The following is a 24,587-nucleotide window of genomic DNA, read 5'->3' as shown; positions in this document are numbered from 1 at the left end:
ATGGCTTTTCTGAAAGAAAGGTAAACACAGCTTTGGAATTTTATAATTGATATAATTGATGTTGATATTTTAACTAATTACCTCTGAGGTTAAAGCCATCGCACATGTGAGTTCATGTACATGCACAGGAAAACCCTGGGAGAAAGTTTTTGGTTCTTAGCCCTGGATGCCAGAGAAGCACGATTAAGGAACACGTGTTTATCCCTCTGAAAGGCCGTTTTCAAGTGAGACAACCTGCTGTTTTTGATTCCTGGGTCCATTCACTACATTTATGAAAATGAAGCTGTGCTTACAAGACAGTGGGGCCAATTAGAAACTCAGAAGGTTTGGCCACCGTGGGTACCTGTGGGTACCTGTGGGCACCGTTGGGCTGCACCTGAAAGCTCTGTGGAGTCTGTGTTCAGAAACCTGCCGACCTGTGCTTAATTTTCCATTTACCAGAGACAGAGAAAGGCAGCATGGCAGAACAACAAAGTATGAATGTATTGTGACAGTTGAGAGCTATCAAAGACCCTTTAAAAATAACAAAGTTTAGCTCCTATGACAGTCATTTGTAATCCTTTCATGAGTGTTCCACACACCGCTCCTATCTCAAGGGCTTTCCTAGCGTCATGGGGGACTTACTCAAGGTGAATATGAACACTTCCGTGCTTTGTTCCTGCGAGAAACACAGCATCCAGGTGTGCATTTTAAGCTCTCCTCGGCACATCTGTCAAAAGCCTTCGAGCTAGAATAGTTGTCCTCAGCACCCTCACATGTGGAACATAGTGGAGAATCCAATGATTCCCAGTCCATGTGGGCATTCTGGAAACCTTGGTGTTTAAAAATTCAGAAAACTAGCAGTGTTGTCTTAGAGTCGTGGAGCACTGTCAGACTTGGAAGATCAGTCTAACAAACCAATCTCCAGGAGATCCTGTTTGTATATTTCACTCCGTACCAGAACAGTTCTCTAGATGGAATATGTATATTCCATCAAATATGTATAAATACTCTGAAACATTTCTGGGTAGTTCTAGGTAAAATGAAATATGAAATCAAGCTGGAAAAGAAGTAAAACTTCCCAGCATCCAAGAAGTGAAGGCCATCAACTTAATGGAAAGAAACTCAGCACAATTCCAAAAAAAAAAAAAAAAAAAAAATCGAGAACAAGACAGGCTGTTCGCTTTCTCCATGCATATTCAATATAAGATTTAAAATCTTACCATCTACTAGAGGACTAATATCCAAAATATATCAAGAACTCAAGAAACTAGATATCTAGAAACTAAATAATCCAATGAAAAATGTGTACGGATCTAAACATAATTCTCAAAAGAAGAAATCCAGAATATCTGCAGAACGTTTATCGAAATATTCAAACATTCTTAGACATCATGGAAATGTAAATCAAAACTACTTTGAAATTTCATCTTATACCTGTCAGAATGGCTGAGATCAATAACATAAGTGACAGCGCATGCTGGCCAGGATGTAGAATAAAGGGAACACTCCTCCATTGCTGATGGGAGTGCAAACTTGTACAACTACTATGGGAATCAGTTTCTTAGAAAAATGGGAGTCGATCTACATAAAGATCCAACTATACCACTCTTGGGCCTATACTGAAAGGACACTTGTACCACAAAAACACTTGTTTGCTCAACTATGTTCATTGCTACTCAATTCACAATAACTAGAAATTGGGAAGTACATAAATGTTCCTCAACAGAAGATTAGATAAAGAAAATGAGGTACATTTACACAAAGGTATTACTCAACTGTCTAAAAGATAATGGCATGAAATTTGCAGGCAAATGGAAGGAACTAGGGGAGAAAAATCATACTGAGTCAGGTAACCCAGATCTAGAATAATGTATTCATTTATATGTGGGTATTAGCAAGTAAGTAAATGATATCAAGCTACAATCTATTGGTCTAGAGTATGGGAACAGGGTGACACATAACTCTCCTTAGGAGGGGAAAATAGAATAGGTTTTGTGGGTCTGAACCAGGTCCTCTTTATACATATTATGGCTTTCAGTTTAGTACTCTTATGGGATTCCTGTGCTAACAAGGTGGTTTCTGATTCTTATACCTTTCCTTGGGCTCTTTTACTTCTGCTGGTTTGCCTTGTACTGGATCAGGAGGATCAGATGCTGAGGGGAGATAGGGTTGAGGGAGGGAATATAGGGAGAAACAGCTAGAATTGAGGGGCATTTGACATAATATGGAAACCTAGTACAGTGGAAACGTCCTAAAACATATGGAAGTGGTCCAAATGAACTCTCCAAATAACTGAGGAGACAGAGTCCTCACTGGCCATCTCTTGTCACCAAAAAAAGCTTCCAGTACTGGAACTGGGTTACATCCATTTGAGTTCTTAGCCAAAGGGGTCCCATAGAAATCCCCAAATAACCCAGGCTGATGCCAAGACAAACTGACAGCAAGTCCTCATTGTTGTAGACAATATCTGCACAACTCATTGAATACGGAGAGGTTAAGCTGTTACTTATAGAACCTTCACCTGTATGTTTTAGTGTCTGTGACACAAGCAGACACTCTGCAGGCTACCGAAAGAGAAACATATATGGCAAATCAGTCACAAAACCTTTCTTCTACAATACTGTCCTGCCACAGATCTGCTAGGGCACTGGTGACACAAAGCTTGTGTGGTTGGCCAACCAATGTCTGATGTGAGTTGAGGCCCGCTTCATGAAATGGAATCCACACTTGACATTGCTCAGGTGACCGAGAACTAGAAGTAGACACCTAGAGTACAGACAAATACTACTGGTCTTTAAAAAAATAGGTAGTGAAATGACTCTTAATATCTCTATACTTATAGATCAATGCCTTTTATTCAGCCATCATCAAGTTTTCTCCTGCAGCAGATAGGAATAAATACAGATACCCACACCAAATATCACACACACACACACACACAGAGAGAGAGAGAGAGAGAGAGAGAGAGAGAGAGAGAGAGAGAGAGAGTACAGAGAGACAGAGAGACAGAGAGAGACCTTAGAACACCCATATCTAAATGGGATGTCTCTGAAATTCCTCCCCTTAAAGCTCAGAGAACATGAAGGAAGATGAGGCAGAAAAAAAAGTGTTAGAGCCAGAGGAGATAGAGAACATCTGGAAACCAAGGCCCTCTAAATCAACAAAGTAAAGGTCATATGAACTCACAGAGACCAAGCAGCAGGACATGCACAGACCGGCACCAGGTCATCTATGCATATAATACAGCTTCCAGTTGGGGGCTCCTGAGTGTGTGAACAACATTTGTGATTCCTGAGTCTTCTCTTGGGCTGTTTTCCTTCTCTTGTTTTGCCTTGTCCAACTTTAATGAGATGGAGTTTGTTTTATCATATTTTATTTTGTTATGTCTTGCTAGTGTCTCTTAGAAGCCTGCTCTTTCCTAATGGACCCAGATGGGAGGATTAAATGGGATGTGAGAGGAACTGGAAGGAGTGGAGGGATGGAAAAGTGTAATCAGGATATAGTGAATATATAAAGAATCTATTTAAGGGGTTGGGGATTTAGCTCAGTGGTAGAGCGCTTGCCTAGCAAGTGCAAGGCCTTGGGTTCGGTCCCCAGCTCCGAAAAAAAGAAAAAAGAGAAAAAAAGAAAAAGAAAAAAGAATCTATTTAAAAGGGAAAGAAAGAAAAATTTTAAAAGCATATACTCCTGTGCCTAGAATTTAACTAGCTGCATACCCAGATGAGAAAGCAGAGCTGTTTGACCCAGTGGATCTTATGCCCCAAATAATATTTCCATACTTTTACATTATTTTTCATATATTAATAAAAGTGAGATGTTATTAGAACCCATGCCTGAAGCATATTACATTCTTTTTATGAATGCAAAATAGAAAGTTAAAGGAATATAATAGGAGCAATGTCAGAGTGGGACGCCCCAGGCTCTGGGAAGCCATGAGGGATGGTAACATGCCTCAGTACTTAAAATTCTTGTTGCCAAGTCTGTGGCCTGTAAATAGGTAGAGAGGGAAAATCAGCTCTACGAAGTTGTCCTCTAGCTTTGTGTATGGTGAACTCAGCTCCATGATAAATGAACCCATTCTTCATCTGAACATAATAAGTCTCTGTGAGAGTCATGCATCTTGCAGATTAAACGTGAACCTTTAAATTGTCGCCCCACTTAGGTTAGCATGTAGGCCCAAAAATATCAAGGCAAAGAAACAAGAAGAAATCTCATGATCTCAATACAAGAAAGATGAGTCTATGTCTTAGTGCCCAAAGGGTAACTATGGGTTCTCAGCACTGTCACCTAGACCTTGCTTCGATCTCCACTCAGCTCCTAGGCACAAGTTGTTGATGGAAAGGAATCCATAGCGCCATTTTGGTGTAAATGTAACTCTTATTCTCCTCTAGTAATTGTCATCTTGAAGGCTTACTGCCTCCATCTGCTAACCCAGGCCTAGTCCTGGAAGCTTCCAGCCTCCAAACATTCTAATCTAGAATGTGTTCAGCCTCTGAGACTTGCTGCTGAAGAAGCTCACCCCTTCTTGTCCTTTCCAATCTCTGGTTGGCTGAATCAGCTGTTCTGGTTCAAATTCCACTCCAAGCTGACTTATGCAATCTCCTCCTTCCCCTCCCCCTCCCTTTCCCCTCCCCTCCCCCTTTCCCTTCCCCCCTCCCCTTCTCTTGGATTACTCTGTTTGCCCTCATACTAACTTTAACAATAGGTTCTAATTCTGTAGCTCCCTCTCATTCTCTGGCTTGTTCTGTCTTCACCTGTGTCTAGCTTGTTCTCTCTGAAACTTGTCTCTCTATAATTTGGGTAAAGCTGCCTCCCCCCTTTTCTTTTTCTCCTTTTTTTTCTGCACTGCTCTCTCCTAAATAGCCTTCTTCCTCTCTCATGATGGATTTGAAATCTGAGACAAATGCCCAAGTTGCTACACAGTCTGCTCTTGTGAACACACAAAAAGGAAGTAAATGTCTGAGCAGGGTCCTTTCTGTAGCGTGTTCCAGCGGTAAGCAGTGGCCTGCCTGGTCCTCAGACAATCTAGTGTGATTTGCTAACTGGTGTAAAGGGGAGGGTTCAGGAAATGTAAATCCTTGCCAGGCTAACTGCTTTTGATAAAAATAATTTTAACTTCTTCACTATTGCATTTGGCTTTTTTATTCAGAGAAAGAACTCAATTTGTCAGATTTTCACCCCAATCACTTTTATCCACCGAGCTGGGTCCTAAACAACCAAATTATCTTTAAGTTGCATTTTATAATTGCACTGTAGAACTAGCTATTGGTACTTAGCACATTTAATATTAAGCCATGTACTGGTGAAGAGTCCATTGGTGAGGAGATCAATGTGTGGACCATATAATAGTTGTAAGATGCCCTGAAAGAGAACATTTCTTTTTTTCTAGAGATTTTTTATTAATAATCAATATTTTATTTATTAACATCCCAAAAGTTGCCTCCCTCCTGGGATCCCCCTCAAAGAGCTCTTTCCCCCATTCCCCTTTTTCTTCATCTCTGAGAGGGTGCCCTCCCTTCCATCCCCTTTCCCTGAGGCATCAAGTCTCTACAGGATAAGGGAATCCTCTCCCACTGAGGCCAGACAAAGCCATCCTCTGCTACATATTTGCCAGGGACACTGGACCAGCCTATGTATGCTCTTTGGTTGATGCCTTAGTCTCTGGGAGCTCCCAAGGGTCCAAGTTGGTTGACACTGTTGATCTTCCTATGGGGTTGCCATCCCCTTTAGTTCTTTCAATCCTTAGAGTTAGGTTTCCCTAACTCTGCCATAGAGGTCCCTGACCTCAGTCCAATCCTTGACTGTGAGTATTTTCATCTGTCTCAGTCAGCTACTGGTAGAGACTCTCAGAGGACACGCATGCTAGGCACAACATTGGTTGGTGCCCCCATCCCTCCACTGGGGACCTTGTCTATCTCCTGGAGGTGGTTTCTTCAGGGTCCATCTCTCCACTGTTGGACAGTTCAGCTAAATTCACCCACATTGAGTCCTGGGAGCCTCCCCCGTCCCCGTCTCTGGGACTTTCTAGAGGCTCCCCCCACCCCCATCGCCAAGCCCTGGCATGAGCATATTTCCATTCATTCTCCTGGCCCTCTGGGATTCTTTCCTGTCTTCCCCCATACTGATTCCTGTCCCCCTTCTCCCTTCCCCTCTTTTCTCCCACCAAGGTCCCTCTCTCCCTCTGCCTCCCATGACTATTTTGTTCCCCCTTCTAAGTGAGATTCGGGAATCCTCACTTGGGCCTGCCTTCTTGTTTAATGTCTTAGGGTCTATGGATGTATCCTAGGTATTCTGTACTTTTTGGCTAATATCCACTTATCAGTGAGTACATAGCATGCATATCCTTTTTGGTCTGGGTTACCTCACTCAGGATATTTTCCAGTTTCATCAATTTGCCTGCTGGAAGCAACCTTCCACTGAAGAATGGATATATAAAATATGGTTCATTTCCACAATGGAATACTATTCAGCCATTAAAAACAGTGGCATCATGAATTTTGTATGCAAAAGAGGATATTTCTAAAATTGACGATCTCTAAAATTGAATCAGACTATACCCGGCAAACTGAAGATATTGGAAAACCTATTGAAAGAAGTTCAGAAAGTGTAGCCTTTGTGATCTTAACTTTCTACTTCATTAAAATGTTCAATTTTGTCTAAAAGGGAAAGAAAGAAGTGTGGAGATTACAACAGCTTTAGTGATTGATATCAGATTTAATCCTATAAATATGGCTCAATTTGCCATTTTCATTGGAGATATTGATGATATATATTGTATTAGCCAGGGTTATTATAATAACTTACTTGCTGCTAATCGATAGCTGCCTTATGTACAGAATGCCCCAAAATCCAAGAATCCAGTAATTGTTCAGTCCACAAGGCTGGATATCTCAGCCGATCTTCAGTATAAACCAGAATCCCAAAGTAGCAGACTCGACTACCAGTGAAGGAATGGGCTTGCCAATGAGGATGGGAGAAAGCAGAAAAAAGAGAAAGCGTCTCTTTTCCATGTCCTTTGTATAGTCTTCCAGGAGATTATATGGCCAAATAAGAAGTGGGTCTTCCCACCTCAAAAAGATCTAGATTAGAAGTAGATCTTCCCATTTTAAACGATCCAATTAAGAAAAAAAAAATTCTCACAGGTGTGCCCAGTCACATTTGGGTTTTAGTTAATTCCAGATGTAGTCAAGTTCACAACCAACAACAGCCATCACAAGTCCACCTCTTATCGACTTGACACACATTATCTCCTTATGCTGTGGTTAATTTAAAAATGAAACAATAACCAAGTCATAATTATGCCTAGCTTAATATAACTATCTCACATATAATCACAAATGTATTATAAAATTTTAAAATATATTGCCATGTCCCTTAAGGGATATTCTTTTAATATATCAGCTTAAATTTGCTAATCACTAATATTCTCTTAGTTGATGCTACAGCACATGACAAAGAAGTTGAAATGAGAAAACTATCTGCATAAACACATTATTAACAGAATACAGCAGAAACACTCATGTCATTTATAATTCTCATTCCTGCAACTGTCACATAGCCTTAGCTAGTATTTATAACCACTTTCCTCTACTACCCATTCTGTATTTCCTCGGCAAGTACCTCAGCAGGTCTAATCCTAGAGAAGTGACCTATACATCCATTCCTGATGGATCTGTGCCCTTTGCTATCCTGCCTGGATTAAGCTGTTGTAGTTCTCCACTGACTTTAATCACAGTACATGGTAGCAACTGCAGGCTCCCTGTAGGCACTCCTGCACTCCAGACATAATCTTTCTTACCTGTGTGTGGAGAAGCTACTCAATTTCCCCTTGGTAATCTGTGTCAGTCCCTCCATAACACTGTTATTCCTTTCTTAGCCTGTTGGCTTATGAGCATCAGAAGCCCAAAGAGGCCGGAGAAAAGTCTCAGCTTTCATTCCAGTGGAATGTTTGTTGTATTTTCTGGAAGGAACGTTTCCCCCTGGAACCTAAACTTCTAGGCCAGAAGAACTTAAGGGAACAAGAAACAGGAAATTTTCTAGAGGGTCTCTAGGGGTGATAGTGAATGGAACTATCATCTACTCTTTTATCCTGGACCCATGGATCCTGACTACAGGAGAAACTGTACTATGCATTGAATGCTGGTTTAAAGTGTATACTGTCTTCTGGGAACCCTGCCCCAGCCTTCTAGTTGGCGTTGTAACTGTATCTTTAAAAGCCATTTTTATTTCATCTTTCTATTAGGCCAGTTGCTTCCTGATGGTGCAGAGCATGGTAAGACCAATGGATTCCATGAGCATGGTCTGTCTGTCACACATGCCTGGCTGTGAAGAGGGTTCCTTGGTCAGAAGCAATGCTATGTGGAATACCATGATGGTGGATAACACATGCAATAAGTGCACATGTGTTAGTTTTAGCAGAAACATTACATGGAGGAAAAGACAATTCTGTAATCAGAATATCTACTTCAATAAGGTCAAAGCATTTTCAGGGAGCATAAGGTTGTCAACCTGAGAGAAGGCAGGTAACTCCTGCCAATGCTACCATACAGGGTCTCGGTGTTAATCTTTTCTGTTGTCAGACCCAACACTCAGCAGCAGCTGTAGCCACATCAACCTTGCTGAGTGGAAATCCATGTCATCGAGCCCATGCATAACTCCCTTTCCTGCCACACGGACACTTTGTTCATGGGCCATTGAACAATGATAGGAATGGTGGAAGAAAGAGGCTGACTGTTCACAGAATGGGTCATCCTATCTACTTAATTAGTGAACTCCTTCTCAGCTGAACGCCTTCTGATGAACATTTACATAGAACAAAAGTATCTTCAATCCTTTGCCCATTTGGAGAGTTCTATCCACATGTTTCTTCAACAGATGTCTTCTTACCAATTTTCCAATCATGATTTTACTAAGTCTTTACCCTGCCAGCCAGTTCACTGGCTACAACCCATGAATCAGTGAACAACCATGCCATCTGCTTATTTCTCCTTCCAAACACAATGTCTACTGCCCAGAGGTCTGTCAATTTTGAAGATTTCTCTTCATCAGTGTCTTTCAAGGTAGTCCTTATCATTCATTGTCCATGATCTCTCTTCTGAACTGCCCAGATAGCAGAGTTAAAGGGTGATGATACAGCATATCTGCATTTTTAAATCCTGGAAGGTGGCACTAATTTCTGAAATTCCTCCAGGGATGAGATACTGTTTTTGATTCACTATTTTCCCTGTCAGAGGCAACACTAAAGTCTGTCATTTAGCCTTTCCAACCATGATAACCCTCAGTCCACAGGTCAGAGAACCAATGTAAGAATTCTTCCAACTTCTAAGTATATCCATCCCAATTATATATTCTGAAACTTAGGAAATAAACACAGAATGAGTTCAAGAACCCATTCAATCTACAGTACAACTACAGTATAACCAAAACACCATTAAATAACCTGACCTCCCCCTACTTCAAATGGAGGACCACAATATTTCTTGGGGTCTCCGGGATTTAATGCCAATTTAGAACCAGTGTCCAATAGACCCTGGAAAGTCTGTTTCCTTTCCCTCAGTGTAGACTTACACATGTAAAAGGACCAGAGAGAAGATTACAGGAAAAAATTCTTAGATGTTTTATCAAGTTCCTTCCTTAGGGAAACTTGGCTGTCCTTTCATTCAAGGGGTTCTGGATCTGCAAACTGGCTCAAGCCTGGAAATTGGTTCATGGACAAATATTCCTTTCACCATGATCCAAATGAGCCTCTCTGACTGTCTGTCTGTCTGTCTGTCTCTCTCTCTCTCTCTCTCTCTCTCTCTGGTTTTATTTATTTTATATATGTGGGTACAATGTTGCTGTTGTACCAGAAGAGGGCATCGGATCTCATTACAGTCATTATGTCCTGTTGGTGAACTGGTTCCTTTTTGTCAAAATATAGTGGACCTCTTTATCTCTCCTGATTAGTTTTGATTTGAAGGTTACATCAGATCTGAGAGTTGCTGCAACAGTTTTTTTTTTTTTTGTATTTTCTGATTTTCATCCTAGTTTGACTTCTAGATTAGTCTCTTAGCTTCTGATGTAAAGGCATCAGTGTCTTTCTTGGAAAAAGCTAATGTTAGACCTTGTTTTTCTAAACTAATCCTAAATTTGTTTATTTTAATTGGTGACATAAAGCCATTTAAGTTCAAGGTTATGTTTTTTTCTGTATGTGGTTTTGTTGTTTCTTTTTTTGTCTGCCTGGTTAATTTATATTTCTTCCTTCCTTTCCTTATAGCCTTGGTATTTGCTGTCATACTGTGTTGGGAATGACTGGCTTCTTCTCTACCACCCTCTGATGTTCTGTTGCTTTCATGTTCTGTATTATATACCGAATTTTTGTTTTGTATTTAATCTCTACTTTATTTCCTTATTTTTTGATAATTTCACATATAGTGTTATGATTATTGTCACCCTCAATTAACCTTTGTTATTTCTCCTTCCTCTCCCTTTATTTATTCCCAATAAGTCCTCAAGAGACTACATTTCATAGGCAGTGAAGAAAAGGACCCCACCCACAACAATGGGTTCCTCCTTTTTCTATGATGTGAAAGTGAAAAGCACAATATGACAGTCCCACAGCCAGTATCATGCTAACACAGAAAATCTTGAAGTACATCGACTAAAATTAGGAACAAGACAAAGGTGTCCATTCGCTCCACTCTGTTCAATAAAGAGTTTGACCCTAGAGCACTAGAAGAAGTGAAAGGAAACAAAGAGCTACATAAAAGAAAGGAAGATGTGGGAATATCTTTTATTTGAAGATGGCATCATTCTATATATAAGAGACCTAAAAGACTGCACCAGAAAACTCTTAGGGCTGATGAATTCTTTCAGCAAAGCGGAGGACACAAAATTAACACATGAACATCAGTTACTTCCTGAAGCCTTGATAGACATCCTAGAAAGGAATGGAATAAACAATTTCATTTACAGTTGCATCAAAAATAATAAAATACCTTGGAAAACCCTAACAGAGAAAATGAAGGGATCCTACCGTGCTTTAAAACACTGAAGAAAGAAGGTGAGGGAGACACTAGAAGGTGGAAGTGTGTTTGTGGATTACAAGAATTGGTATTGTGAGGATGGCCACATGACCAAAAGCAATGTATAGATTCAGTGCAATCCTTGTTGATATCCTAGGACCATTCTTCATAGCATCAGAGAAAAATCAATTTTAAAATTTAAATATGAAAGGTTGCATGTAGCGAAAAAAAAAAATCCTGAGCAAATAAGAATTCTTGAGGTGCTGGGCTGTGGTGGTACATGTCTTTAATCCCAGCACTCGGGAGGCAAAGGCAGGTAGATCTTTGAGTTTAAGACCAGTCTGGTCTACAAAGGAAGTTCTAGGACAGATGGGGCTACACAAAGAAACTCTGTCTCAAAAAAAAAAACTATTATAAAAAGAATTATTGAGATACATCCATTTCTAAGTTCAAGCTATATTATATAGATATAGTGAAAGAGAAAAGAAAGAAAGAAAAAAGAAGGGAAGGAAGGAAGAAAGAAAGAAGGAAAGAAAGAAAGGAGAAGAAAGAAAGAAGGAAAGAAAGAAAGAAGGAAGGAAGGAAGGAAGGAAGGAAGGAAGAAAAGAAAGGAAGCATAGAGGACCAAAATATAAGCCTACATATATTTAAAAAAAAACTACCTGATTTTTGACAAAGATCACACATCGTCAACAAATAGCTAGAAAAACTGGACATCTTGTAGAAAAATCAACTCAAATAGATAAAAGATTTTAGTGAAACTCTGAGCCTACTAAAGAAAAAAGGGTGGTGCACTTCAAGATACAAGTGTAGGTAAGGACTCTACTCAGGATTAGGACAACAGCTGACAAATGAGATTTTTGTTAGACCCCCTCCCCCAAAATAAAACAGGCTATTGCCATGTCTCTGGGTTTCCCATCAGAACTAAATGAAAGGACCCTACTGCTCAAGACCCAAATACTTTTGTGGTGGGATATAGTGAAATCAGTTGGAGAGCTTCCTAAGTGGTGGTTAGCTTCCATGGTACCAAAGGTGAAAAGTCACCAGTGGTCTTAACTGATTGTAAACCTATGAACTACAAGACCAATATGTCAAGCACGATGTGCCCATTGGTACAATAGTTGTTGTGTTTTATAAAAAGGAAAGAAGCCAGGGTTATGTTTGGTGTTGGCATGGTATGGTGTGGGGGAAAGGGTGTCTCTGTGGGTCCATGCTGAGGCACGTCCTTTCCCCTGAGGTACCAGTCAGTATGGAGTAGAACAGAACAGAACAGATTTATTTAGGGTATGGGGAGGGGAGTTGAGGGAGTAGAGACAGAAAGTGAGGGGGGGTAGAGGTGTAGAAGCTATCCATGAGCACATGGAGGGGGGAACGCAGAGAGAGGGGGAAGAGTAAGGGAGCAAGAGCAAGAGGATAGAAGAGAGCAAAGAGGGGGCAAGCAGTCCCTTTTATAGTGAGTCAGGCATACCTGGCCTTTGCCAGGTAACTGTGGGGCTGGGCCTAGAAATGCCAACAACAGTCATTATTATTATAGAGGTAACCAAGCACACTCTCATTGGATTTGTGGGCCTCTCTACATAAGGAATTGGTGCCTCACAATAGTAGAAACTTATTCCTGTTGACATGGTGTCAAATTGTAAATACTTGTCTATATGTATGCGTTAATGTTACTCTCAATATTCATCAGATAAGCACCTTTTTACAGGGAGCAAAATCTGAATGCAGAAAATCAAAATAGGACCAAATGCTGAGAGTAAGTGATATTGGGTTCTCAGTCCCAAGAACATCATAGAAGAGGGGAGAAAGAGCGTAATAGCTGGAATATGGAGGGGTGCTGTAAAGTATCTTCTGTCTATAGCATGACCACTGTACTGATTAACTCACAGTATCAGGAGCAACCTGCACAAGACTAGGTCTATAAACATTCCTTCATGACTGGAAGGCAGGACCATAAGACACCGTATCGTCCCCTCGGGAATAGGTAGTTAATAGTTGCTAAGAAAAGGGTATCCTATTCATCAATGGGATAGCCAGTGGTAACTTGCCTTTGGTAACAAGAAAATAATCCCATGCATGTTCATGCAGACAACACTAATTCAATTCAGTGGGCTACAAGAATATACAGAGATAGGCCTGACCTTGTTGCACAGAAGAAAAGGCTAAGTGGGGAAGATGGGGATGGGAGGGGAGTAAGGGATTCCATGATCGAGGCACATTGCATATTATGAAACTGTAAAGGAATGAGTGTGAAGGAGCTGCAGAAACTAAAAGCTATGAGAAAACATCTGTGAATCAATGAACAGACACATATCTGAACGTAAAAATGACAAAAATGACCCAACATAGGAAAAAAAAAAAACTTCACCATTCCTAAATGCAGAGCAAAACGGTTTTGTCTAGTTTTTACCTTATTTTATTATTTACTCTTTAGGCGCTTGTTTGTTTTCTAAGAGGAGATGGAAGATGTTGGAGAAATTGGGAGAAAGGGAAACTACAATCAGAATATATTATATGAAAAATCTATTTTCAATAAAAGACTAAGTTTTGCCACATGACTGGTTACCTCTCCTCAGTTTCATACATCCAACTTCCTCTGGGTCTTAGTGGCGAATGCCCCCAGTACTGTACTGTCTGCTTCCCAGAGTTCCCCTCTCTGATCAGAAGCCCCACCTTAGTATTCTATCTTTTGCTATAAGCCATAGTCCTTTTATTTTAATCAATCAGATGGTGCCTTAGACAGGCAAAGAAGGGCAGAGACATCTTCACACAGTGCACAAAAAATATCACTCCAATATTTCTCCCTTTTAATCTGATAAGAGGCCTTCTCATTATTTTATATAATAAACCATATATAATACAAACAATTATAAAAACTATCATGTAAAACTACATTCACAACATCCATTTGATTTGGCAACCTTGGAGAAAGTATTCTATTATCTATCCTATCGTGGGGAGCCAGAGTTTTATACTTAAATCACTTTCTATCATAACTTAAATTTACTGACCTGTCTTTTAGACCTTAAATCATTTTCTTAAATCCTATAAAACTTTAGTTTAATTGCAACACTATAACTATCTAGTCTTCAACTCCATTAGAGACCTAAAAAAGATAAATATTACCTAAGTAAACAAGAAGTGCGGGCACGAAGCTTCCACAACTGCACAAATGACAGAGACAGCTGGCTGCCTGGACATCTCCCAAGGTTCCTCTGCAATGTTGAAGCATCCACCTTTGGCCTTCTGGTCCAGTGTGTGACACACCTTTCTCTGAAGCAGGAATCATGAAGAACTTGCCCACCTCGTTCTTGCAAAGTCTGGCAAGCAACTCTTCCATGTCCTGCCTGTTCACTGTTTTGACAGCATGCTGCCTGCAGGCAAAGCAAGGGCTGTTTTTTGCCCAGTGGCTAGCTTTGCCACATATGAAGAAAACTCCACATGGAGATTCTTGGATGCCCATCATTTTCTTTGGAGTAGTATAGGGATGCTAACAGGAGCACTTGTGTCTCGCTGTTATGAAAGACTTTTATTAATAAAAACGTTTTTAAATGCCATGTCCTGAAGATCTTTGATGTTTCTGAAGACCACCTATTTATCTATGGTATATTTCATAGGCAAATGTTGCTTGTTTCTAGCTGTCCACTCTCTGCTTAAGTTTGAAAACGTTTACAGGATGATAATAGTTTATTTCTGTAATTAACTAAGTTAGTATGTATCATGACCATAAGTTTAATCGACTATTAGCTTGCATTTCTTAATTATCCTAAATAGTCTACAATAGCAGCTTTCAAGAACCAGAACTTCATATTGTGTTTTTAAATGAGTTGAATAGGTTACCTTAATCTTAACTTAAACAAGAGTTGAATCATATACACAATATGTCCTAACAAAAATATAACCTTAAATTTGTATCAATATACAAAATTCCATAGCAGTGTAAAAATATTCTTGGATTGTTACTTTCTAGTCTACATAGATTCAATAATCTATCCTTTTATACCTTCATTCCTTTATCTCTCCTTTTTCTTTGTATCCCTTATTCCCCCTTTCCACCTAACACTAGATACAAGAGAAAGAAGGATAGAGAAAAGAAAAAAACAACAAAAAAGAGATCCCTGGATCTAACCTCCTTTAAATTGCTTCCACCTTAACCAAGAGTGGTCATCTCCGGCTAGACCTTCCTACCTAGGTGTTTTGCAGTTGTTCTGAATGCACACTTTTTGAGGAAACAGCTGTTGTGACAGTCTGTGAGGCTGGATCTCCTGAGCCATTTGTCTTGTTTCCATTGATGTCTGGTCGTTTTGCTCTGTAAACATAAACTTTTAAAGTAACATAGATTTTGCATTGACACATATATGGAATGTGCAGTGTGTACAAACAAGCTCATTGTCTGAGCAGGTGAAGGCATCTTTCTCTATGTCAGTTTGGACTGTATACATTATCATCTGTGCTGTTTAAAAGGGTAGACTATAATAATAAGCCCTGAGGATTGTATACCCAACCAGATTTATGGGCTACAAATAGACACTTTCATGTCTCAGCCTGTCTCAGAGCTGCTCCTAAGTAGAAGGATCAGTATTCAGGTCACCTGTTCGCTATCCTGCTGGGTCTTTCTCTGTGTGTCTGCAGCCAAGATTTCCTTGGTCAAATCTAATCTTTATTAATTTTGAAGCAATCTGAAGCTTTTCTTCTCCTGTTGAAACAAAGACAAAACCTCTTTTCTGATGCAACACATTTCCTACCTTCCATTCTGAGGTTATCATATCTATATAGGCTGATTTAACTCAGCAGTCCTTTCTAAAAATCTGGTGCATTTCAGCAGCTGTATTATCTGTCTTATTGTCGTTTACAAAATTTGAAGTCAATAAAGCATTATTTAATCTATCTCTGGGTATCTTTATATCCCCCTTTCGTTTTATCAGCAAAGTTCTGTTAGACCTTTCTACAGTTGACTATCCTGCAGGATTGTGAGATATGCCAGTAACACGTGTCTTACTACAATGCCTAAAATATTGTTGTATTCTAATGGATACACATACCAAAGTACCACCAGCTTCAGTTTGTAAAGGCATCTCTAAGATAGCTTTCACCTCTAACAAATGTGCAATCTCAGAGTCAAACTTTTCAGAACTCAAGGCAGACACATACCAAAATCTTGAGTATTGATTGTATAATATATTAACATATGTACATATCTTAATTGTACAAACTTTACAACATATAATACATAATCTATTGTACCAATTTCTAAGGTAGATCATCAAACAGAATCTGCATTCTTAATTCAGCCTGTTTATCTAGGACTTTAATAGGCTGCCATTCTGCAATCTGGTCACAAGGTGGCGACGTAGGCTTTAGATTGGATTCCTCTGAAGCTCCTTTATTCTGAATCAGTTTTCAACCACTTTTTTCTATCACTTCCACTCTAGCAATTGATTTTTCAGTCTTTTCCTTCTCTAAATCTGCTTTATTCTGCTCTCTCCTTAAAAAGATATATAAAAATTTAATCATTAAAAAATAATGATTTGTAAGGTCCTGGGTTCGGTCCCCAGCTCCGAAAAAAAGAAAAAGAAAAAAAAAAAAATAATGATTTGTATACTTATAATTGTAACAAAACTATAGGATCTAAATATAGTGTCTTATAAACATGGAAAATATTTTCTTTCTAAATCTCTCTTACTCTTTCCTTTCTATAGAGACTTTATTGTGCACATTTGTAGAACATTTTTACTTATTTTCTTTCTTTCTCCTCCTTTGGAGACTTTATTTCTTTTCTGCTTCCACACTTAGTATTTATCTCTGTAGCTAAGCTTATATAAACTCTCACTTTTAAGGACCACTAATTACTGTAGTAGCTCAGAGGCTCCTCTGTATTCAGGACTTCAGGATCTTGGCTTCCTGCACTCAGTGACCACACAGCCTCATCCTTTGACTTGGAAATTGTGATCAACAGCAGCAGCTTCTGCTCTCAGTGCTGGCTAGCCTCAGGTTCCACCTGGCTACTAGGTTTCACTTCTGCTCCATTTTGCCTGCAGGTACCAGTTGGAAACTCTGAAAAACTGTGGTTGCTTGGGAAATGTTTCTCATTTCTAATTTCTGAATCTTTTGTCTAAGCTTGGATTCTGTGCCAGGCAGTGGATGCCAAATGTAGACGTATGGGCTTTATGACACGGAGACCTGGTATATTTATTAAAAGCTTCAGTCATGGCAGCACAGGTCTTCCTGGTTGCTGCTGCTGCAGAGAGCCCGTGGGTAGCACCCCACGAGCGAACTTGAGCCTCGGGACCACAGGTAAGACCAACTTTTCTGCTGCAAGAAAGCTGCCTGGTGAACTCAAGACACAGGCCCACAGGAACAGCTGAAGACCTGTAGAGAGGAAAAACCACACGCCGGAAAGCAGAACACTCTGTCCCCATAACTGACTGAAAGAGAGGAAAACAGGTCTACAGCACTCCTGACACACAGGCTTATAGGACAGTCTAGCCACTGTCAGAAATAGCAGAACAAAGTAACACTAGAGATAATCTGATGGCGAGAGGCAAGCGCAGGAACCCAAGCAACAGAAACCAAGACTACATGGCACCATCGGAGCCCAATTCTCCCATCAAAACAAACATGGAATATCCAAACACACCAGAAAAGCAAGATCTAGTTTCAAAATCATTTTTGATCATGATGCTGGAGGACTTCAAAAAAGATGTGAAGAACTCCCTTAGAGAACAAGTAGAAGCCTACAGAGAGGAATCGCAAAAATGCCTGAAAGAATCACAAAAATCCCTGAAAGAATTCCAGGAAAACATAAATAAACAAGTAGAAGCCCATAGAGAGGAGACACAAAAATCCCTGAAAGAATTCCAGGAAAACATAAATAAACAAGTAGAAGCCCATAGAGAGGAGACACAAAAATCCCTGAAAGAATTCCAGGAAAACACAATCAAACAGTTGAAGGAATTAAAAATGGAAATAGAAGCAATCAAGAAAGAACACATGGAAACAACCCTGGATATAGAAAACCAAAAGAAGAGACAAGGAGCTGTAGATACAAGCTTCACCAACAGAATACAAGAGATGGAAGAGAGAATCTCAGGAGCAGAAGATTCCATAGAAATCATTGACTCAACTGTCAAAGATAATGTAAAGCGGAAAAAGCTACTGGTCCAAAACATACAGGAAATCCAGGACTCAATGAGAAGATCAAACCTAAGGATAATAGGTATAGAAGAGAGTGAAGACTCCCAGCTCAAAGGAACAGTAAATATCTTCAACAAAATCATAGAAGAAAACTTCCCTAACCTAAAAAAAGAGATACCCATAGACATACAAGAAGCCTACAGAACTCCAAATAGATTGGACCAGAAAAGAAACACCTCCCGTCACATAATTGTCAAAACACCAAACGCACAAAATAAAGAAAGAATATTAAAAGCAGTAAGGGAAAAAGGTCAAGTAACATATAAAGGGAGACCTATCAGAATCACACCAGACTTCTCGCCAGAAACTATGAAGGCCAGAATATCCTGGACTGATGTTATACAGACCCTAAGAGAACACAAATGCCAGCCCAGGTTACTGTATCCAGCAAAACTCTCAATTAACATTGATGGAGAAACCAAGATATTCCATGACAAAACCAAATTTACACAATATCTTTCCACAAATCCAGCACTACAAAGGATAATAAATGGTAAACCCCAACATAAGGAGGCAAGCTATACCCTAGAAGAAGCAAGAAACTAATCGTCTTGGCAACAAAACAAAGAGAATGAGAGCACACAAACATAACCTCACATCCAAATATGAATATAACGGGAAGCAATAATCACTATTCCTTAATATCTCTCAATATCAATGGCCTCAACTCCCCAATAAAAAGACATAGATTAACAAACTGGATACACAACGAGGACCCTGCATTCTGCTGCCTACAGGAAACACACCTCAGAGACAAAGACAGACACTACCTCAGAGTGAAAGGCTGGAAAACAACTTTCCAAGCAAATGGTCAGAAGAAGCAAGCTGGAGTAGCCATTCTTATATCAAATAAAATCAATTTCCAACTAAAAGTCATCAAAAAAGATAAGGAAGGACACTTCATATTCATCAAAGGAAAAATCCACCAAGATGAACTCTCAATCCTAAATATCTATGCCCCAAATACAAGGGCACCTACATACGTAAAAGAAACCTTACTAAAGCTCAAAGCACACATTGCACCTCACACAATAATAGTGGGAGATTTCAACACACCACTCTCATCAATGGACAGATCATGGAAACAGAAATTAAACAGTGATGTCGACAGACTAAGAGAAGTCATGAGCCAAATGGACTTAACGGATATTTATAGAACATTCTATCCTAAAGCAAAAGGATGTACCTTCTTCTCAGCTCCTCATGGTACTTTCTCCAAAATTGACCATATAATTGGTCAAAAAACGGGCCTCAACAGGTACAGAAAGATAGAAATAATCCCATGCGTGCTATCAGACCACCACGGCCTAAAACTGGTCTTCAATAACAATAAGGGAAGAATGCCCACATATACGTGGAAATTGAACAATGCTCTACTCAATGATAACCTGGTCAAGGAAGAAATAAAGAAAGAAATTAAAAACTTTTTAGAATTTAATGAAAATGAAGATACAACATACCCAAACTTATGGGACACAATGAAAGCTGTGCTAAGAGGAAAACTCATAGCGCTGAGTGCCTGCAGAAAGAAACAGGAAAGAGCATATGTCAGCAGCTTGACAGCACACCTAAAAGCTCTAGAACAAAAAGAAGCAAATACACCCAGGAGGAGTAGAAGGCAGGAAATAATCAAACTCAGAGCTGAAATCAACCAAGTAGAAACAAAAAGGACCATAGAAAGAATCAACACAACCAAAAGTTGGTTCTTTGAGAAAATCAACAAGATAGATAAACCCTTAGCCAGACTAACGAGAGGACACAGAGAGTGCGTCCAAATTAACAAAATCAGAAATGAAAAGGGAGACATAACTACAGATTCAGAGGAAATTCAAAAAATCATCAGATCTTACTATAAAAACCTATATTCAACAAAACTTGAAAATCTTCAGGAAATGGACAATTTCCTAGACAGATACCAGGTATCGAAGTTAAATCAGGAACAGATAAACCAGTTAAACAACCCCATAACTCCTAAGGAAATAGAAACAGTCATTAAAGGTCTCCCAACCAAAAAGAGCCCAGGTCCAGACGGGTTTAGTGCAGAATTCTATCAAACCTTCATAGAAGACCTCATACCAATATTATCCAAACTATTCCACAAAATTGAAACAGATGGAGCCCTACCGAATTCCTTCTATGAAGCCACAATTACTCTTATACCTAAACCACACAAAGACACAACAAAGAAAGAGAACTTCAGACCAATTTCCCTTATGAATATCGACGCAAAAATACTCAATAAAATTCTGGCAAACCGAATTCAAGAGCACATCAAAACAGTCATCCACCATGATCAAGTAGGCTTCATCCCAGGCTTGCAGGGATAGGGATGGTTTAATATACGGAAAACCATCAACGTGATCCATTATATAAACAAACTGAAAGAACAGAACCACATGATCATTTCATTAGATGCTGAGAAAGCATTTGACAAAATTCAACACCCCTTCATGATAAAAGTCCTGGAAAGAATAGGAATTCAAGGCCCATACCTAAACATAGTAAAAGCCATATACAGCAAACCAGTTGCTAACATTAAACTAAATGGAGAGAAACTTGAAGCAATCCCACTAAAATCAGGGACTAGACAAGGCTGCCCACTCTCTCCCTACTTATTCAATATAGTTCTTGAAGTTCTAGCCAGAGCAATCAGACAACAAAAGGAGATCAAGGGGATACAGATCGGAAAAGAAGAGGTCAAAATATCACTATTTGCAGATGACATGATAGTATATTTAAGTGATCCCAAAAGTTCCACCAGAGAACTACTAAAGCTGATAAACAACTTCAGCAAAGTGGCTGGGTATAAAATTAACTCAAATAAATCAGTTGCCTTCCTCTATACAAAAGAGAAACAAGCCGAGAAAGAAATTAGGGAAACGACACCCTTCATAATAGACCCAAAAAATATAAAGTACCTCGGTGTGACTTTAACCAAGCAAGTAAAAGATCTGTACAATAAGAACTTCAAGACACTGAGGAAAGAAATTGAAGAAGACCTCAGAAGATGGAAAGATCTCCCATGCTCATGGATTGGCAGGATTAATTTAGTAAAAATGGCCATTTTACCAAAAGCAATCTACAGATTCAATGCAATCCCCATCAAAATACCAATCCAATTCTTCAAAGAGTTAGACAGAACAATTTGCAAATTCATCTGGAATAACAAAAAACCCAGGATAGCTAAAGCTATCCTCAACAATAAAAGGACTTCAGGGGGAATCACTATCCCTGAACTCAAGCAGTATTACAGAGCAATAGTGATAAAAACTGCATGGTATTGGTACAGAGACAGACAGATAGACCAATGGAATAGAATTGAAGACCCAGAAATGAACCCACACACCTATGGTCACTTGATTTTTGACAAAGGAGCCAAAACCATCCAATGGAAAAAAAGATAACATTTTCAGCAAATGGTGCTGGTTCAACTGGAGGTCAACGTGTAGAAGAATGCAGATCGACCCATGCTTATCACCCTGTACAAAGCTTAAGTCCAAGTGGATCAAGGACCTCCACATCAAACCAGACACACTCAAACTAATAGAAGAAAAACTAGGGAAGCATCTGGAACACATGGGCACTGGAAAAATTTCCTGAACAAAACACCAATGGCTTATGCTCTAAGATCAAGAATCGACAAATGGGATCTCATAAAACTGCAAAGCTTCTGTAAGGCAAAGGACACTGTGGTTAGGACAAAACGGCAACCAACAGATTGGGAAAAGATCTTTACCAATCCTACAACAGATAGAGGCCTTATATCCAAAATATACAAAGAACTCAAGAAGTTAGACCGCAGGGAAACAAATAACCCTATTAAAAAATGGGGTTCAGAGCTAAACAAAGAATTCACAGCTGAGGAATGCCGAATGGCTGAGAAACACCTAAAGAAATGTTCAACATCTTTAGTCATAAGGGAAATGCAAATCAAAACAACCCTGAGATTTCACCTCACACCAGTGAGAATGGCTAAGATCAAAAACTCAGGTGACAGCAGATGCTGGCGAGGATGTGGAGAAAGAGGAACACTCCTCCATTGTTGGTGGGATTGCAGACTGGTAAAACCATTCTGGAAATCAGTCTGGAGGTTCCTCAGAAAATTGGACATTGAACTGCCTGAGGATCCAGCTATACCTCTCTTGGGCATATACCCAAAAGATGCCTCAACATATAAAAGAGACACGTGCTCCACTATGTTCATTGCAGCCTTATTTATAATAGCCAGAAAATGGAAAGAACCCAGATGCCCTTCAACAGAGGAATGGATACAGAAAATGTGGTACATCTACACAATGGAATATTACTCAGCTATCAAAAACAACGACTTTATGAAATTCGTAGGCAAATGGTTGGAACTGGAAAATATCATCCTGAGTGAGCTAACCCAATCACAGAAAGACATACATGGTATGCACTCATTGATAAGTGGCTATTAGCCCAAATGCTTGAATTACCCTAGATCCCTAGAACAAACGAAACTCAAGACGAATGATCAAAATGTGAATGCTTCACTCCTTCTTTAAATGAGGAAAAAGAATACCCTTGGCTGGGAAGGGAGAGGCAAAGATTAAAACAGAGACTGAAGGAACACCCATTCAGAGCCTGCCCCACAGGTGGCCCATACATATACAGCCACCCAATTGGACAAGATGGATGAAGCAAAGAAGTGCAGACCGACAGGAGCCGGATGTAGATCGCTCCTGAGAGACACAGCCAGAATACAGCAAATACAGAGGCGAATGCCAGCAGCAAACCACTGAACTGAGAATAGGTCCCCCGTTGAAGGAATCAGAGAAAGAACTGGAAGAGCTTGAAGGGGCTCGAGACCCCAAAAGTACAACAATGTCAAGCAACCAGAGCTTCCAGGGACTAAGCCACTACCTAAATACTATACATGGACTGACCCTGGACTCTGACCCCATAGGTAGCAATGAATATCCTAGTAAGAGCACCAGTGGAAGGGGAAGCCCTGGGTCCTGCTAAGACTGAACCCCCAGTGAACTAGACTATGGGGGGAGGGCGGCAATGGGGGGAGGGTTGGGAGGGGGGCACCCATAAGGAAGGGGAGGGGGGAGGGGGATGTTTGCCCGGAAACCGGGAAAGGGAATAACAAATGTATATAAGAAATACTCAAGTTAATAAAAAAAAAAAAAAAAAAGCTTCAGTCATCCATGACAACTTTGGCATCGTGGAAGGGCTCATGACCACAGTCCATGCCATCACTGCCACTCAGTGACTGTGGATGGCCCCTCTGGAAAGCTGTGACGTGATGGCCGTGGGGCAGCCCAGAACATCATCCCTGCATCCACTGGTGCTGCCAAGGCTGTGGGCAAGGTCATCCCAGAGCTGAACGGGAAGCTCACTGGCATGGCCTTCCATGTGCCTACCCCCAATGTATCCGTTGTGGATCTGACATGCAGCCTGGAGAAACCTGCCAAGTATGATGACATCAAGAAGGTGGTGAAGCAGGCGTCCGAGGGCCCACTAAAGGGCATCCTGGGTTACACTGAGGACTAGGTTGTCTCCTGCAACTTCAACAGCGACTCCCACTCTTCCACCTTTGATGCTGGGGCTGTCATTGCTCTCAACGACAACTTTGTAAAGCTCATTTCCCGATATGACAAGGAATACAGCTACGGCAACAGGGTGGTGGACCTCATGGCCTACATGGCCTCCAAGGAGTAAGAAACCCTGGACCACCCACCCCAGCCCAGCAAGGACACTGAGAGCAAGAGAGAGGCCCTCAGTTGCTGAGGAATCCCCATCCCAACTCAGCCCCCAACACTGAGCATGTCCCTCACAATTCCATCCCAGACCCCATAATAACAGGAGGGGCCTGGGGAGCCCTCCGTTCTCTCTTGAATACCATCAATAAAGTTCCGATGCACCCTCAAAAAAAAAAAAAAAAAGCTTCAGGCACTAAGCTGGGACTGAAGTATTCTAAAGCAATGCTGCTGGCCTGGCCCACTTCCTAGCCGCGTGGCCCTTTTACCTGCCATCTTAGTCTTGCTCTGGCTCCGCCTTTTTCCTTCAAATCCGGATAGGGAGATTCCTCTCCTCCTATCTGAGTGCGTCTATCACTCTCCGGGCTTGAAGTCCTGCCTTATCCTCTCCTGCTCAGCTTATGCTATGCAGCTCTTTATTTAACCAATCAGAAGGCGCCTTAGGCAGGCAGGGAAGGACAGAGACGCATCTTCACACGGTGCACAAACAACACTCCAACACTTTTCCTTGTGTTTGTTTGGTTTTGCTTTATAACTTATAATTCCTTCACTGAGGGAAGCCAGGACAGAAACCTGGAGGTAGGAAATGAAGCAGAGGCCATGGAAGAGTGTAGTTTACTGGCTTGCCTTTTTTTTTTTTTTTTTTTTTTTGGTTCTTTTTTTTTCGGAGCTGGGGACCGAACCC

At 40.4% G+C, this 24,587-nt stretch overlaps 1 pseudogene; it reads left to right on the top strand.

Annotated features, from left to right (window-relative positions):
* The first annotated feature begins 23,343 nt into the window (after positions 1-23,343).
* Positions 23,344-23,903, top strand: LOC148002716 (glyceraldehyde-3-phosphate dehydrogenase pseudogene; annotated as a pseudogene).
* The last annotated feature ends 684 nt before the right edge of the window (positions 23,904-24,587 follow it).

The sequence above is a fragment of the Rattus norvegicus genome, chromosome 11 (genome assembly GCF_021556685.1).
Source record: "Rattus norvegicus strain SHRSP/BbbUtx chromosome 11, alternate assembly SHRSP_T2T, whole genome shotgun sequence".
NCBI lineage: Eukaryota > Metazoa > Chordata > Mammalia > Rodentia > Muridae > Rattus > Rattus norvegicus.
This window is presented reverse-complemented; position numbering and strand designations above follow the sequence as displayed.